Genomic DNA, 6,000 nt, shown 5'->3' with positions numbered 1-6,000 from the left:
AAATAACTAGGAAACGTCCTACCGCCTTTTCCGTTTATTCTGTGTGGAATGTATACACAGATTTCCAGCCTCTTCATCTAGGTTCTAATTTTGTTGTCAGAAGTTATGTGGTATTTGAAAAAAAAAATCTCTCCTGCATCTATAATTAAGTTTCCCCTTTCATTCGTAATATTAATGACTTGTGCTTTCTGTCAATTTTTTAAACTTAAACTACCCAAAGGTTTATCTTGCATTTTACTTTCCCAGGAACCAGTGTTGCATGTCATAGTCCCTGCCAGCCCAGCCCTGCCCCTCCCCATGAATTCCGGCTTTTGCTCTTCGTGTGTGCTCGTGTTCTTTTTCCAAATGATTCTTTCTCCTACTCTACCTCTCAAATCTCTTATTTTCAATTTTTCTTTTCAAACAGCTGAATCTATCCCTGAATGCTTTTCATTTTTCAGAGTGAATTCTTTCTCTTAAGCATCTTTTTTCCAGTTAATGTATGTAATAACTTTTTTTTTTTTTGCTTTTTGGGTCACACCCGGCGATGCTCAGGGGTCACTCCTGGCTCTGTACTCAGTAATTACTCCTGGCGGTGCTCAGGGGACCACATGGGATGCTGGGAATCGAACCTGGGTCGGCCGCTACCTGCTGTGCTATCACTCCAGCCCCTAACGTATGTAATAACTTTTAATTCCCTTGGAGAACTTTAGACTTTACCTTACAATCACGAAGCAATTCTTTCCTGTTTGTTTTGAGGTAGGGGGTGGGGGGTGGAGAGTGGGGGGCGACACACACAGTGATGGTCAGGGGTGAGTCCTGGCTCTGCACTCAGGAATCGCTCCTACAAGAGGGACCTTGTGGGGTGCCGGGATCCAATCTGGGTCAGCCACATGGAGGGCAAGAGCCTCACCACTGTCGTATCCCGGCCCCAGAAAGCATTCCTTAAGCAACTGTGTGTGTGTGTGTGTGTGTGTGTGTGTGTCCAGGGACCCATGCGTTCCAGGCCTGTGCTCTGCACACTGTTCCTTCTGTGTCGAAGCCACACCAGGGGCCGTGGGGGATGACCCCACTCTGTGTTAGGACCAGACCAGGGGTCGTGGGGAATGACCCCGCTCGGCGTTGCTGGCCCCTTGTCGCCGTGGCTGAGCGGGAGCGAGTCTGGCGTGGGGCGAGGCTGGGGTCCACAGTGAGTCTCTGCCTCTCCGCCCAGGTCTCGGGCAACCTGGCACCTCTGCTCCCCAACCCCCCGGAACATTCTAGAGCGCCGGCCTTCTCCAGGCTCTGCGGGCTGCTCAGTTCTGGCCTTTCAGCACCCTCGAGGATGGGCAAGGGTGCGGCCTGTCCACTCTGCCTCCCTGGACGCTGCCTGTGGCCACCCGCGCAGACTCTTCCTTCCGTGAGACTGTGAGGGACAGGTAGCCTCTGTCTCGAGAACATTCCCACCCACTGGGGCCATGCTTAGGGGCCCAGGGGCCCTCCCAGCGATCCTTGGGGGTGGGGGGCACCAGCATCCCCTCCACCCCAATGGTCCTGGGGCCTCTGGGGACAGACCGAGGCCAAGCCAAGGGCACGCCAGGCTCGCGTCCTGCCCCTTCCCAAGTCCCGCCTTTCCCTGCTGGCCAAGGCCCGATGGGCCGATCAATGGAAAGCAGGACCCTGACCCCGGAGGAGACGCTCAGGCGCTGCCTCGGTTTCCCCATGCCTGGGCCAGGGTCATCTTCGGCCTGTCAGGACAGACATGCGTCCTCCACGGTGCTTTCCTTTCTTCTTCCTTTCTGGCTCCGGGGCCACGCTGAGCAGTTCTCAGGGCCACTCCTGGCTCTGGGGTCTGGGACCACGCAGGGCTGGGATGTGCAAGGCCTGCACAGACACCCCCCCCCCCCACCTCCGGCAGCCACAGCACTTGTAAGCCCACCCAGCTCTGACGTGGGCAGATGTTAATGCCCTGCATCCGCATCTGGAAGCCCGGCAGGTGAGCGTCGCTGTCACTGCAGTCTCTGGGGCGACGGCGGGGGCCGGGAGGCTGCCGCTCCCCCAGCCTGGGTGCTGGCTGGCCGCCAGGCCGTGCCGCAGGGGCGTGTGAATGAACGGCTGCAGCCCTGCGTGACTCATCACTGGGAGTGAAAGGCGCAGAGAGGGCCGTGAGGTAAGAATAAACCCACCTCCAAGCGGCAGCGGCGCCCACACCCCCGAGCCTCCTTCCAGGCTGCGGAGTCCTGCGTGTCCTCGTTAAGCAGCTCTATATTTATCACCGAGACTCGCGCAGGAGGAGGATGACGTCTCACACCCGGGCAGGGTGAGTCACGGGCCACCACGGAGAGAGGCCACGGCCAGCCCATGCTCGGTGCGCACATCCAGCAGCCCGGACTTTCCTGGCCCCGGGCCTGGGGTCCCCCGGGTCTGGGCCCCGAAGGACCCCTCACCTGGCACCTTTGCAGGTGGCAGGAAAGGGTCTGAAATCGGGCACTGCGGTACAGGTGGAGGAGGGCGATGGTGGGGCAGCACCAAGAGGCAAGATGGGACCCGAGGCCATGCCACAGTCACTGGCCCAACAGTGGCCAGAGCACGGGGGCCACGGGGCCACTTTGGGGGCCAAGGCTGAGAAGACTGTCTGGCGCCAGCACCGGCCCAGAGGAGGCTGGACACCCCCCTCCAGAGAGGATCTCCAGGAAAAGGCTGTGATAAGGACGTGAAGGCGAAGCCCCCGGTGCACCCATGGGTGCTCTCCCGGCAACACCTGGGCAACAGGAGCGCCTCTTTGTGCAAGCCCCAGTGGGTGCAGCTGGGAAGGAAACCCCAAAGAATCGACCCGGCAAAGGCAGGGGTCCCCAGCACCCCTGGCTGTGCACGCTCGACTCTCTCCAGAAACCCCCTTCGCTCCCCTTCCTGATGGTCCCGGAATGAAACAGTCTCTACTTCACGACTCGTGTCCTGAAATGCTTTTCTGCTCGGGAAGGCGATGGGGGATTTGGGGCGGACTTTCCTCCCCTGCCAGCTGATCCCGCCCCTCTGGGTGCCACGGACCCCCCGGGCACGCTGTGTAGGGCCCTTTCCATGCCGGGCACAGAGGGAGCAGGCGCGGTTTGTCGTGAGGATGGTGAGACATGCCACGCGGAGCCTCAGGCAGATTCACCGTCCTGGGAGACCGCGGAGGCCAGCAGGAGGCGGACACTGCCTCTAGGGCACTCATGTGCCCACCTCATAGCAGGCAGAGACACCAGGAAGCCCAGGTCCCCTCCCCCACTCCAGAAGGCCCCTTCCCGCAAGGGACCCACAGAACCTCCTACCCACTCCCGCCTCCTGCCGCTGTCTCGGGACTGAGCACTGGGCTCGGGATGCAGATCTAAAAGGTTCACCACGGCCACAGCTGGCCGTCCCCTCTCTCTTCCAGAATACCAGCTGGCCCCGCCTTCGCCGACTCTCCAGACCCGGACAGGGCCAGGGGCCACGGGCACAGAGCCAGGAAACCCTGCAGGGGCAAAGCTGGGCGAAGGGGCTCAGCCCTGGGCTGCAGCCATGGTAGGGCCTGGGCGAAGGTCACCATGTGGAGCCAGACTCAACGCTGCCCCTGGTCACTCACCCTCCCTGCCCCCTGCTGGGGAGGTTTGCACCCTCTCCCCGGTTCCATCCCAGGAACCCAGAAGGTTCCCGGAGCCCTACAAGCAGTGACCCTGAGCACAGAGCTAAGAGTGACCCCCAAGCACAGACCCAGGAGTGACCCTGAGCACAGAGTCAGGAGTGACCCTGAGCACAGAGCCAGGAGTCAGCCCTGAGCACAGAGCCAGGAGTGACCCCCGAGCACAGACCCAGCAGTGACCCTGAGTACAGAGCCAGGCGTGACCCTGAGCACAGAGCCAGGAGTGATCCCCAAGCACAGATCCAAGAGTGACCCCGAGCACTGAGACACAGACGCTGAAGTCTCTGTCCCTCTCCTCAGCCCCTCCCTCGCCAGCTCTGTGCCTCATGCCCGCCGGCTGGGAGAGGCCAGAAGCAAGCGCAGCAGCCTGGACCACGGCCCTGCTGACCAGAGACCCAGGCTGGGGCTGCCCACCTCCCCAGGCCAGGCCGCAGCAGGGCTGGCCACTCGATGGAGCCTCCCACGAAGGCTCCCAGCCAGACAGGGGGTGCTGTGGCCGGGGCCAGAGCCCCCTTGCACCCGCACCCCCAGAGCTGCCCGTGAGCACTGAGCTGGCATCCACGTCATGCGGGCAGGAGCCAGGCCCTGTGGACTGGGCTGGAAGGGGGACAGCAGGGAGTAGGTGACAGGGACAGAGTCGCTGCCTACGGGTGATCATGAGCTTCGCCCGGGAAGTCTCAGGCGAAGCCGTGGCCATGCTGAGACTTCCTCTGCCGTGCCTCGGACTTGGTGCTGGCGGGCCTCAAGCCAAGCGGTTACTGGGCGCGCGACCCCAGTTCAACCTCTGACCGCACCGCCCCTCGGGGCTCACACGGCAGCCTGGAGGGCAGAGGTCGCCAGGGCCTGGGCACCAGGGCCTGTCCCGGAGAATCACTGGGAGCCCCACGTCCCCCGACCCAAACAAAGCAGGTCGGAACCAAAGCAAACATGCTTAATGTGCTTTAACGCATGTCAAAGTAGAAAATCAGCCCAGCCTCACTGCTTCTCCCAGGAAATTCGCCCACAGTTTTCTCTACAAAGCATAAGCAAGACAAAGTCACATTAGTGGACAAAATCACTTTGAGAACAATTTTGCTCAGATGCCGCCTGAGAAATCAAAGCCCATGATTCAGTCAGGCCGAGGGCTGGCTGTGCACTCTGGGCGTGCGCTCCCACGCCCTGGAGACCGGCCGGACACACGGCTACAAGCACCCCCTTGTGCAGGTCAGGTCTGTGGGGCCCTGAGCCCACCCGCGGCCACAGAGCCGGGCTGACTCACAGGCCTGTCCAGCCACGCGTGCCCGGATGAACTGTGTGCGTGGTGGCGGCCAGCCTGGCTGAGGCCTCCGCAGCCAGATGACCCTGCCAGCCAGTCCACAGGTCATCATTCCTGGGGCCAGGGATGGCAACCGAGGCTGGACCCTCCCTCTAGCCTGAAAAAAGGAGTCTCCGCATCTCAGAGCAAATCGTGTCTGCCTGGGACATGAGACAAATGGACCACGTGGCAGAGTCGACCCTCCCCTCCCCATCACAGGCATGCACACACGTGCACATGCAGACATGCATGCAGACACACATGCACATGCAGACATGCATATACAGACACACGCACACACATGCACGTGCATGCATGCAGACACGTGGACATATATGCGCACGCTTGCATGCAGATACATGCACACGTACATACACACACGCACATGTAGACACAAATGCATATGCATGCACACACACAGCACATGCATGCTTTGCACACGGGACACACACATATGTGTATGCATGCATGCACGCTGGATATGCATACACATATACACACATGTATGCACACACGTGCACAGACATGCATGCATATGCACACATGGACATACATGCACGTTCTTGTATATACACATGTACACGTGTGCGCAGCACATGCCTGCCTGTGAATACTGTGCATACACACATGTACACCCACACATGCATATACATGCACACTGGACCTACATACACACACGCAGACTTGCACACATGGACCATGTGGTCTGTCCCCCTGCTCAGCTTCTGTGTGTCACGGGAGCCCACCTGGGGGCGCTAACCTACGCCTGGAATTCTCCCCGGAGGTGCTGGGTGGTCCCAGAGACCCCCGGGGGCGGGTGTGGGAGAGCTGGGGGGTGTGAGGACCAGCCCCCCACCTGGTCTCCAGCTTCTCCAGCGACAGCTGGTGTGGGATCCCACTCAGGGCCGTCTGGGCCGCTCCCTGTGTGCCAGCACAGTGCTCGGGAAGGCCCAGACACAGTGTGCGTCTGGCCCTGTAGCAAGGGGCACCGTTTCATTGGGGACCCCCCTCAGCCTCATCACTGTGCAACCCTGAGCTTAGTTCCCCCGGGATGGAGTCTCTCCAGCCAAACCCCAAGACAGGGCTG

This window comes from Sorex fumeus, unplaced genomic scaffold (assembly GCF_029834395.1).
Source record: "Sorex fumeus unplaced genomic scaffold, SorFum_2.1 ptg000024l, whole genome shotgun sequence".
In the NCBI taxonomy this organism is placed as follows: Eukaryota; Metazoa; Chordata; class Mammalia; order Eulipotyphla; family Soricidae; genus Sorex; species Sorex fumeus.
Note: the sequence above shows the minus strand (reverse complement) of the source record.